The sequence below is a fragment of the Peromyscus californicus genome, unplaced genomic scaffold (genome assembly GCF_007827085.1).
Source record: "Peromyscus californicus insignis strain IS unplaced genomic scaffold, ASM782708v3 Scaffold_22__1_contigs__length_63687245, whole genome shotgun sequence".
NCBI classification, from domain to species: domain Eukaryota; kingdom Metazoa; phylum Chordata; class Mammalia; order Rodentia; family Cricetidae; genus Peromyscus; species Peromyscus californicus.
In genome coordinates this window covers 57155466-57168591 of record NW_026294525.1, presented here as the reverse complement: position 1 = coordinate 57168591, position 13126 = coordinate 57155466, and positions in this window count along the sequence as shown.

Below are 13126 nucleotides of genomic sequence, written 5' to 3'. Positions count from 1 at the left end.
CTCAGTTCCTGGCACCCACATCACTTAGTTCGCCACATTTCTAACTCCAACTCCAGGGGATCTAATGCCTCTTTCTGGCTTCTTTGGACACCACACATGTACACACATACATATAATTAAAAATAAAATAAATAAAAATAAATTCAGAAATCAAGACACTGAATTGTTTAAAAAGAGTTCCATTGGGTAGTGACTCCAAGGTGAAAAACATGTTTTAAAAAATATAATCCAAAGTGTCAACTCAGAGAGTAAACATACAGATTTTCTTCCCTTCCTCCATTCCAGGAAAATATTAATATAGGAAAATAATGTACTCTAATGTCTAATTGCAGTGCTTTGAAAATTGAAGTTTTTCTTTTACTAAAATTTACTTAAAAGTCATAAAAAATATAATATAAAATAATAGCTGTCCAACAAAGCTTTAGATGGCCAATTATGTGTTCTCCATAAATATCAGGTTAATGTTAGTTCTTGGTTTGGTTATTTAAAAGAAAAAGTATGTGGCCATACCACCCTGAACAGGCCCTATCAAATCTACAAGAGGAAGAAAAGAATGAAATATATATATATATTCATAGCCACTAACTTAACAAGAAAAGGGGCTAGTCATTAGTACAATTCAGCAAGAGATAAACTTTGTAACATGCACAATTGAGGTAAAAATACCTTTTCTTATCAGAAAAAGTAATCAAGGGTTGTTTATTAAACTTCTTTAATATGAATGTCCTGGAATGCTTAACAAAGCTAAGAATGTCCCGCTAGGAGGGGGACTGTCAGCTAAACCCAGAGAGGTAGGGCCAGCAGTCTGTCCCTATAATGGCCCTGGTGTCAGCAGGTTTAGACTTCGCTCTCTCTTCAAATACAAAATTTCTTTAAAGCCTTGGTATGAATTCTAAACTCTCTCCCCTGTGACCAACTCCCATTGCGTTCTCACCAAAAAAATAAGGAGGTGGTTAAATTTCTGAGAAGTGCTGAACTTCCTTATGGGTTGATGATCTCTACCTAATGCTTCACCTGCTCCTCTGACGCCATGCACCCGAGTTACACCTTACCCATGATAACTCACAGGAGCCCACCAAAAGCAACTCAAGATCCGTCAGTGTATCTCTGCCCAGTATCCTTTACCCCCAGCTCTCCATGGAGGCTTCCTGCTAGGAATCCAGACCTTGGAAAAGGGAGGAATATTGTCTATTCTTCCATACAGGTTTGTGAACCATCCTTATATCAAACTTGTGGAAGCCAGAGGACATTTTTGATGCCCAAGAAAACTGCTCCCATAAAGAAAGCAACTAGAAATCTGTGGGCAAAATTATTTTCTAACCCAGATTTTCATCTATCTACTTTGCCTATAAAACTGAATTGCCTGTGTAAGATTACGCTGTAGCAATCAAAGAGAATACCATATTAGCCCCATTTCACAGCTGAGAAAATTGAACCTTAAGAAAGTGAAGGATAACTTGCAAAAATAACAGATCTTGAAAGAAAATAGAAACCAAGGTGAGCCTGGGTGGTTTGACCCCACATCCTGGCTTCTTTGATTCTGTACTCTTGAAGATGTTTTCTGGAAATAAAGCTGCATTAAAATCAAAATATTTTTCATTATCTCTGTAATTCTTAATGCTGTGGTGCTGTGTGCTAAAATTAAGACTACATCTTCTATTAGTTTTCTTTAAAAGAACACAACTGAGAGTGTGTGTGTAAGGGGATTTACTAGGCTCTTAGGATGTGGTCCATGGAGTCCAATAATCATTGACTCGTGGTGGAAAGGCCTCGAATCTGGTAGTTGTTAAGTCCATGGAGCTGAATGTCTCTGCAGTTCCAACCTGGCACTGACAGGCTGGAGGGTTCCTGGAAACCTGCTGGTCTTCAGTCTACATTGGAATCAGAAAGAAGTTGGTTCTAAAACTAGTGAAGGAATGCTACAACAATAGGTTAGATGAACATATCAGCAAGAGTGAAGGCAAGCAGGCAAAAGGCAAGTTTATTATTCCGTGTCCAGGAGGCACCACCCACAATGAGGGTGGATCTTCTACCTCAAATCATCCTGATCAAGAAAATCCAACACAGAAGCATCCCAGTGGCTTGTTTTTTAGGTGATTCCAGCTGCAGTCAGGTTGCTAATCATGCTTAATCATCATGTATCATTTTAACAACCCCATCCCTGATTGCTGTCAGCTGAAACACTGCGGCAACAAGAAGAGAAAGCTTCAAGCTCTGAGGGTCCTCAGGCCGCACATCTAAAGCCTCACCCCATAGGTTCATACTTTAAAACAAGCTATCTGCACAGTCCAGCTTCCTTTTGTGCATTATGTATTGTGCATTGGTGCTCACCTGCTACTCCTCAATAATTGGCAAATGTGCAGTGATTTCACATTATTCCCAAAGCTTTGTCTCAACATGACTTTGTCCTTTCCCTGAGCATAGCCATTAGAAGGTTCTTTACATGGACTTGGAAAGTTCTGTCACAGCACAGACATCTCGAAGCCCTGACAATAGAAACAAAAGAGAAAAATCAACTGTTGAAATAAGAGCAAAGTCATCAGTCACTGGGATCTGCGTTTACTCCTTACCATGCCCCAGGCCTTGCCCTGGCACAGTTCTCCTGACAACTCTGGGAAGCATAGGACGTTTTTGGACTCCAGTTGTAAATGATGTTTGGCTATTACCCTTCATGCCATCCCAATGGGTTTTTTTCCTTGTATTGACCTCTAAGATGTCACAGTTGCCTTCTCCTCACCCCCATCATTTTGCTCACTTCCAACACATGATGATGTTGACGTCTTGCCTGGTTGGGTTGTACTAGTATTTACTTGTCACTGTGAACAAATACTTGAAAGAAGTAACTTAAGGCTAACAGGGTTTATTTGGCTCACAGTATAGGAGTTTATAGGCCATTGTGGTGGGGAAGCTGGCATGGGACAATGGAAGCATGAGGCAGGAGGCTCATCAGTGAGGAGGCAGAGATCATCCAGAGGTGCGCCAGATGTGCCAGGTTTTAGCAGCACACTCAACAGCCGTTTCTTCCAAGGAGACCACACCACCTAAAGGCTCTGTGATTCCTCCAAAAAACATTTGGGGAAGAAATGTTTAAGTGCATCATTCTATTTCACTTTAAATTACAAGTGTGATCTTCCCTGGCTTTCTTAATAAAACAGAACACTCTGCAATTACCAGAATGGGGCAAAAGGCCATGTGAGATTCCTGTTTCTACATGCTCTGCACGTGGGCCTTCCTTGCCGAAAGTGCAGTGAAGTCGGAGATAGAGGCCCAACTTTGGCAGGCATCGTTCTTGACTCTACAGTAGGTGATGACACGCAGAGACTAGAGGAGCACGTAAGCAAAGCGTAACACCGAGGCTTTATGACAAATAGCTTTACTAACCCTTTTCAGGACTCTGAAACTCTCGGACCTCTGTTGTCAGTCTTCGACTGGGTAGTTACTTTGGTTAGAAATAATATTATGACCATCTCTCATTTTTTTTTATTTCACAGCTCAGTTGCACGCAAGCAGGGAACACACTGTATAGGTTAGCCACTTATGTATGATTGAAAGTGACCATGCACAACTGGAAGAGCTGTTCATAAAAATAACGAAGGTTCTTAACACAATTGCCTATAGTTAACAAAAGATGTTGTTGTGCTATTGGCCTGGTTTTATGAATAACTTTATACATATACAAATACATACTACATATACACACATATATGTGTGTGTATATGTATACATATACATGTGTATATACATATATATATCCATATACATGTATATACATATATGTGGGTATGTGTATGTATGTGTGTATATATATATATATATATATATATATGCATACACATCTATTTCATAACAGGCTATGTGAGGAACCCTCACCCTAACACTGTCTCTTTAAACATTGCCACAACACCAACCACCCTTGACCACCACCCCTCATAGTCCTCTTAGAAGAATGTTAACATAATCTTACTTCTAAGTCACACTAAGTGTTTGAAGGTGGCTTATGTTTCCTTAAAATTCCCATGACAAAGGCCTAATCCCTGGAATCTTAGAATTTGACCCTGAAGGAGGTGATTGGGTTACTACTGGGGCATCAGAGTTAGTCCCAAACCAATAGAACTGGTGGTTGTAAGAAGAGATTTGGACACAGACCACACAGACGGGGACAAGCACAAGCAGAAAGTTTAGAATGTGACCATCTGCTAGTCTCAGAGCAAGATCCGAAAAGCCACCAAAGTGCCAGCTCCTTGGCCTTGGACTTCCAGCCTCCAGAACTGTAAGGACAGAAATTTCTGCAGCTTAAGCTGCCCAGTCAGTGGCTTTTTGTTACGGCAGCTGCAGCAGGCTGGCATACGGCATAACTTACATAATTCACAAAGCTTTCAACATGGAGAAGTGGCCCAGACATGTGCCCACAGACAGGGGAGCCAAAGAGTCGAGTTTTTCACAACGAAGATGCTAGGGAAGTTATTTACTTCCTGCTGGTAAATTGCAACCATTATGAACCAGAGACATGGAGAGCGTGTGGTGAGGATTAATGAGATCATCTCCGTTAAATGCTCCTTCAGAGATAAATTCCATAATTTTGCCACCTGGGTTCACGATTTTTTGAAATCTCCTTTTCGTTAATGGCTGCTGTATAAAGTCAGCAATACCAATAGTCCTTATTAATCTTCTCTCTCTTTTTTGTCTCATTACTAATTAATGTTAGGGCAGAGAATGTTGTGAACCAAGGATAAGCAGAGAGAAAGGCAAGGAAATCAGAAAGCATATCTCAATATTCATTCATTCAGTCAGTCATATCTCAGTATACTAAGAATATTAGCCCCTCTCAAATGATAGCAAATCTATATGTCAGTCTGTCAGAGAGAGAGGGAGAGAGAGAGAGAGAGAGAGAGAGAGAGAGAGAGAGAGAGAGAGAGAGAGAGAGAGAGAGAGAAATCATACAACAAATTGAATTCATGTGCAGGTGCCTCTGGATGTGCATTTTGTTCTGAACTTCACTTTCTGCATTTAATTCTTTCTAAAATTATAATCCAAGTAATTTAGACCCAACTCCCATTAAAAATAAGCCAAGTAAAGTCATGATAATAGTAGTTCTTAGTTTTTAAAAGCATCAAAGAGACAACAAGATATTGAGTAATTGCTAGAATAAATACAGAGACAAGATCCCAGAGAAATAAAGTCAGGACTGCGATCCACTTACACTTGCAGGTCACCAGGAGCTTGTGAAGTAGTGAACCCAAGACATTACCTATGAGAGTGGGAGTCATGCCTTCAATCCTGACACTCAGGACGTAAGGACAGACAGACTTCTGAGGTTGAGGCCAGCCTGGTCTAGCGAGGAAGTACCAGGCCAGCCATAGATCCTGTCTCAAAAGAGGAAAAATGAAAAGAAAAGAAGGAAGGGAGGGAGGGAGGGAGGAAGGAGGGAAGGAGGGAGGAAGGAAGGAAGGAAGAAGAAAGGAAATCAAAGAGTTCCATAGTTTAGTCTGCACAAGCCCCTACCCAAGATACTACAGGCTGTTTGGTTTAAATTTCTAAAACATACTTTCTCATAAAGCTAGAGACCAAAAATGAATGTTTCCAGAGCCTTTGTCTTCCTGAGAGCCTTCTTGCTTGTTGGCAGGTGGACATACAGCTGCCTTCTTATTGTGTCCTCATATGAAACAGGGAGGGGCAAGAGGAGGGAGGAAGAGGAGGACACTCCGAAGTCTCATAAAGACACTAATCCTGTTGGATCGGTGACCCACCCTTATGATCTCATTGCTTTACTTACCTTCTTACTCCAAATATAGTAACATGGGGGCTTAGAGCTTCAACACATGGATTTCCATATGGCTAACGTTTGTAATACTGAACCAAATGTGAAAACTCATAGCTTTAGGGTAAGGGGCCTGGAAGTTACCTAACTCCGCCATGGATCTACAGGTTTCTTAGGGGATGGGGAGTGGTGCAGAGAACCTCAGACTAGGGCAGATTCTCTGAGTTGACTGGGATAACTGTGTCTCAGTCAACAGCAGCTAAGAGAATAGTCATTCACAGCATAAACCTTAAATCTAATGACCTGTTTATATATGTGCCAGACTTTACTTATCAAAGTTTGTTAAACTGGAATCGATGGGAAAAATGGGTTGATCTGGGAGGAGTTAGTGGGAGGAGCTGAGGAAGAACATGATCAAAATTCAGTATAGGAAATTATCAAGGACTTAATCAGAATACTTTTAAAGGTTTATCAACATACTACAACACCTTTTTACTGGAACTTGACGCAGAACTCAAAGATTCACCACAGTGCCTGGTATTTGCTGAGGACATTTTAATTCCCCTCTCTTACCTCTGCCTCTTTCTGTCTCATATCTTTCCTTCTCCTTTTGCCCTCTTGACCTTTCAACACGCAGTCTCCATTTTGGTTTCAGCTGTTTTCCCGCAACATCGTGAGTCACTGGAAGGCTGTGTTCTGTCATGTAGGAAATCATGTAAGGAAGAGGTTGAGTGAGGACAGAAACATGTAAAAGCTACTTGAGGACACCCAGAATTTTTCTCAAAATAGGACATTTGAAGGCTATTTTGTAATATTTAAAATTCCATCTATTTTAGTGGGTGCTGAATGACATGTCACTAAAACTACCAGCTGTTGGAGAAAACAGAAAAGAAATGAAAGACAAATTTCTGTCCATCAAAGGTTTCAGTTTTACTGTCGCTGAAGACAGCAAACGAAAGCGTATCAAGCAATCACGGAAACAATGGGAATTCAGAGAAGGCTGGAAAGGAAGCACAGCTTCAGCTGGGAATTCAAAAGGAAGTGGTTTCTAAGTGGCTGGGAAAGAACAGGAAGCACACTGCCCAGAGTGTGGGGGATGGGATGCAGGGATGGAACAGAGCAAGTGTGGGCTGGGAAACAACCATAAATCCATGCACTGTGTGTCTAATGTGCGCATATCCTATGTAAATTCCTCCACGTCACATGTGGGAGGAATTACTATCATTTGAAAAAGAACAAATGGAGATTGTAAATGGCATACACTGAGCATATTAATAGTAGAGCTAGAATTTGAAGTTAGGTCTGTGAGGCACCAAAGCCTGTTATGAATTATCACCCTGGACCGCATTTCATTAAGGTCGATTATAAAAAGTCTAACAAGGAAGGCAAATTTTAGCTATAGACAATACGTGTGTGTGTGTGTGTGTGTGTGTGTGTGTGTGTGTGTGTGATATGTATACATAAACATATATATGGAGAGAAAGGAAAGGGAGGAAGAAACACGTTAAAAGCAGTTTTTGGAACAATTTATTTAATATTGCTATCATAGAAAAACATATAATTCATGTATGGCCAAGAGTTAGAGCAGTTAACAGATTGCAGAGTCTGTCCAAGGCAGGACACGTTACAGTTTGGGACTAAGACGGTGGACACAGAGAGAGCAGGGGCTGAAATCTGAGAATCAGCTTAAATTAAAAAAAAAAAAAAGAAAGACAAACGAAGGAAAAGTCAAATACATTCTCAGAGAGATAGGGATTAAAAAAAAATGACGTACTACCAACGGGCAAATAATACAGAGAGCAGGTAACTGTCATTAGAGAAGCGTGTGCTATGATATAGCCAGCTTAAAGAGATGGCGGGAATTCCAAGGCCAGCTTGTCCTAAGGGTTCTGAATAAGAGAGCACAGGAGGATGAACAGGAGGCAAAAGAGAAATGAAACGTCAGGGTGTGACTTACAGGTGAGAGACGTCAAGGCGCTAAGTGATAAAGAATGAGAGAAGCCCTGTGCCCCCCCACCACCACCACCACCACCACTACCACTTTCTTGGCCTCAGCAACTCTCCATTGCCTGCTTCCCCTTGGTGTGCACTAAGGGCTAAGCCTGGGTTTTGCAATGCAAAGGCCATTTCTGCCCATGTCTGTTTGTTTAGCTATGTTTATACCATGACTCCTGTGTTGTTTCTCTGCCATCTTAAATAATAGGGACAGGAATGACAGAATATTCTAGTTTCGACTCTTGCACTGATGGTATGATATACTTACAATATCATGTTGTCTCAAGGTAAACATGAGATTAAACTCAATCACCCTAGAGATTAAAATCTGGAAGTCAGCCTGTCTGATCAAGCTAACCTCATAGCTCTCTAATAAACATGAACTTTGTTACATTACTTTCGATAGAGCTGAATTGTTAAGAAAAAAATCTTCAAAATCTGGAGGCTTAACCATAGAAAATTTAAATTTTCACTCATAATAATACAAATAGCATTTGAGGCCTACTGGGCTATTTTTGAGGCCTCCTCACGGTTTCTGTCTTAGAGGCAAAGGGGCCTTTCCCTTTTCCTGGAGAGGAAGAGAGAGACAGGGGAAAGTCAGTTTCCTTTTTATGAGCTAACACAGAAGCTTCACTGCACTTGTATTTTCACCTCATTGGTCAGGGCTTGGGGACCACGCAAGGGGTTCTGGGACAAACAGCCCCTCGGTGGATACTGCCTGCGATCAGTTCAGAGGGCAGGAATCCGGGCGACTGAAGGGAGACCCATTACAGGTTCTCCTTCTCATTATGTGCTACTCTTCATTCAGTAAGATTTTCCTCTCCAGGTGTCAAACTGATTTCTATTTTTTTTTTTTTTTTTTTTTTTTTTCCAGAGCTGAGGACCGAACCCAGGGCCTTGCGCTTGCTAGGCAAGCGCTCTACCACTGAGCTAAATCCCCAACCCCCAAACTGATTTCTAACATGACAACGTCACTCTGTACTGCCAGTGTTACATGTTGCATAGGACTCTTTGAAGCAGAGCTACAGCATCGCTGAGACTTGCCTTTGCCCGCCGCACCTCACTTTACACGAACTGCCTGCTTCTGAGGAACATTTTGGAAACTGCTCATTATCAAAAGAGAAAATGTGATCTTTTCTAAGCAGTCAAGAGCACCCAGTGACAGCCATCCTGGTTGATAGTGAAAAGCCCTCAGATCCTGATTTATCCCTATCTCTTTAACGAAGTAAAGGCCAACCAGTGAGCATGGAGCCACTTCTCCCTCTGTGGAGGGTGTCAGGACACCCCACCATAGGTGAATTCATAATCACTTGAGTTATGAATGCATAGGGTGAAGGAAATGATATTTCTGGAATTTGTTTCTCGGAAATCTGAACTTGACAGGTGGAATAATGTTCTGTCCTGTTATCTAATAAGCTAAACTGGAATTCTATCTATTCTTCTAGTAGAAGCAGAAACTAGCCGAAATCATGCTGGATTCTCTTTGGCTTGGTCCTCCTTCAAGGACAAAGAAGAGAAGAATTAATCGATAGAAAAGTCAATAGAAATAAAAACACAAATTAACAAAGAAGATTAGGGAGTTTTACTCCAATGACTAATTCTGTGGTTTCAGTTACTGAAAGAAAATAGCAAGTGGCCAACACTGTGTGGGGCCCTGTGGTTATGACAAACCCTGTGGGCTGAGGCTTGGCCACCAAGCTCATCAGGGTTTTCTGATTGTATCACCTCCCTTTCATTTTATTATCATTTGAAGCTTTGGTTTTTGTTTTGTTTTTAGATGTACTACATAGTGGAATTAATCACCTTAACTGAATATAGTCAAAGTATAGGTTTCAAAATATTGAACCAGTTTTCTAAGAACAATATCACAGCTCCTTATGTACTTACTCATTTCCTAAAGAAGGTTTCCAGTGGGGTATTCTGTTTCCTGGAAAGCCTGTGTTTGCCATGTAAACCATTATTCTACATCATCTCAGCGTGGTATTCATTCCGTTTTAGCTACATGAGGTGGATTACGCCAAGGCTCATGTTGAATGACCTGATCACCTGAATTAACAAAACACTGGAGTTTTGTCCAGTGGGACTTCCTCATAGACCAACAGCATTCTCCCACAGGCTAATAGTTAGGAAGCTATTGAAGAGAGTCCTCAAAAACTGTGATAGAGATACTGAAGTGTAGCTCTTCACAATTGATGGCTTCTGGAGGCGGGTGGGGTAGGAGAGTGGGGAAGAACTCAGTTTTATTTTGTTTTGTTTTTAAGAATCAGGTTACTGGAAGTGTGACCATGCTCCAATAAATATATGGGCAACACAAATTGGGCTTGGTATTTCGGGGTGGGGGGGCACGGGACACAAGAAGGGTGGACCTGGGAAGAATGGGAAGCAAGTGTGATCAGGGTACATTGTACAGAATTCCCAAATATTTAATAAAAATATTATCTTGGTGGGAGAATGCTGTCTTTTATTTAAAGAAAGAGAGCTAGAGAGAGAAAGAAAAGAAGAAATAAAGAAAGGAAGGAAGAAAAGAGAGAGAGAGAGAGAGAGAGAGAGAGAGAGAGAGAGAGAGAGAGAGAGAGAGAAGGAAGGTTGAGCAAGCCGGTAAGCAGGACTTCTCTATGGCTTCTGCTCCAGTTTCTGCCTCCAGGCTTCTGCCTTGAGTTCCTGCCCTGACTCTCTTTGATGATAGACTGTTATGTGGAAGTGTAAGCAAAATAAACCCTTTCCACCCCCTCAAAAAAGACTATATTAAAGCATACCCCTGTAATTCCAGCACTCAAATAGCTGAATCCAGAGAACTGTGAGGTCCAGACTAGCCTGAGCTACATAGTAAGACCCTGTCTTAAAAAAAAAATAGAAAGAAAAAGAAAAATAGTTTTCAAGTAGAAAACTTAAAATGCTAGTATAGCTACATTAGATTTGTAAAATATTTCTGTTCTTTTTTTTTTTTTTGCTTCTCTACTTAAGAGTTTTCTCAAGTGACTTCAATGCCTACTGATGTTTTATTATCATCTAGTGACTTGCTGTTGAGAATTATAGAAAACTAACATAGAAATAGATAATAAAGTGAGCAGCGACTTATGAAGTACTCAGTTTTTGTATCACTTTCAATTATTTTTATATGCCCAGGACTTTGCATCAAAATTTACCCAAGAACATGGTAGCGTTTCAGATAAGCACTTTCTATGGTTTTCAATCAAGCAATATTTAAATGACCAAAATGCAGTTTTGCACCTCTTGGTCCCTTGAGAGTCACGAATAATCACTTGCATTCAGAAGACAGAATCCTGGAAAACGATTCTGCCTGTGAAACTCCAGTGTGTCATTTTATCAACAACTCATATTCTAGGTGTCTGAACAAACCAGCAATTAAACCCTCTAAGCAGTGCAGAGATAAAATCAGATTAAAATCAAATCATGGCACCTTGTCAAATACTTCCCCACTTAAAACCAAGAGGACCAATAATCCCTTTCCTTAGATACCAGCATCTTCAATTGATAAGGTACATTACCATTAGCAAGTCCTAGCTCAAAGAGGCGGTGCTTGTTTTATGTATCCTACGACCCTAACAGTAACCTTAAATGGTGCTGTTGCCTCCTTCTACTCTCCAAGTGTGACATATGGGTTCTCATCCACAAGCTATTCATTTTGAAGTGGATCCTACATGAAATCTTAACCTGTTACTACAGTAAAGTTCTCCATCCTCTTCAGAACATGAGCAATGTCTTTCTTATTTACCTCAACGTCCTAGTATCTGGCACAAATATATTCAATAATTCTTCTTATTTTCTCAACAGGGTTCCTCTGCGTAGCCCTGGCTGGCCTGGAACTCACTCTGTAGACCAGGCTGTCCTCAAACTCAGAGATGCACCAGCCTCTGTCTCCTGAGTGCTGGGATTAAAGGTGTGGGCCACCACCACCTGGTATGTCCCACCACCGCCCAGCAATAATTCTTAATGAATTGGTGGATTAATAAACAAATTTCAAGAATTTTACTCACCACTCTATAAAAATGGCTTTTGTCAAGGTTATCAATAACTTCATTGCTAAAATCAGCTGTCAATTTCCAATCATTTTACTTTGTCCATCCAAACAATGTTTATGTTTGTCTTCCAACTTCATTGCTCACAAATTTTAGCCATTTTTTTCTAGTTTCTCTTCACCACAACCTCAAGATCCAAGTAGAATTCTTCTTTGTGGCTGTAAATGACATTGATATCTGCAACTTACCCTAAATACCAGGCTGTCCCCTGATTGAAGTCCTGACTTAGCTACCTAATGCTAATCTCAAAGTCAGCAAGTATGGGGCTGAATTCCTGCCTCCCACTCTCCCATGCACACCCCTCTAACCCAAACATGCTCTGTTTACATTTGCCCCTGTGTCATTTGTGGTTTTTCTATCCTCCGGACGCTCAGTTACCCACGATTCCGTTTCCATCAAGTTGACACAAAACTGGCTTCTCCTTCCTTCATCTTCCACTGCTCCCCATGCTTTGCACCGGCAGGTCCTGCCTAAGAACCAGCAGATGACAAACAGTGGCTTGCAAGTTTTCTGTCTCTTGGGACCGAGGACACTTTAGATGACAAGAGTAGAAATAGGCACCCACAGGCATTACATGCCATTGTCTCTTAATTAGACTACTGTTTCTGCCTGTATTACCATGACAAAATATTCTCCAAGAACAACTTACAGAAGGGAAGATTTCTTTTGGATCACAGTTCCTGAATTTCGGTCCACTGTGGCACAGGGCAGGGAGTAGGGGTATGACAGAGACCAGCTCACAGCATTGTAGCAGGAAAGGGGAGACACAGGAGTGATGATGACCATACTCAGCTATGTCTTCTCCCTTCGTTAATCCTCTAAGGAAACATCGTCACAAATAGCCAGTGGTGTGGTTCATTAATTTCCTCGCTCCTTTTCAAGTTGACAGCTTCAACTGAACACCCCAAATCCATCTCTATCACCTTGATACACAAAACGTCTCTTTAAATCTAGCACTGTCTTGCCCTTAGTGTGCACTCAACAGAATGCTGAGATCAATTTCTAAATGCAAAGCAGATCGCATCACTTCTACGCAAAAATGAAACTAAACTCTTATTATCCATTTGCTGATTTAAAGGCGAGGTACTCAGTTTGATAATAGTAAAAATATTTTTTTTTAATTTGTGTGCTTTCATTTTCGAAATCATTTTCACATAGAGTGGTACATTTAATTTTTGTATTACCTCTTGATCTTGAATCTGATGCTGTGGCAATATTCTTCTGAAGCCCCATAGTCTCACCCTGCCACACATTGCAGGTTTCACTTTCCACAATTACTTGGAGTCAAATGCTACCCATAAGAAGCTTCCCAGCTAAAGAATTCATGTGTCCC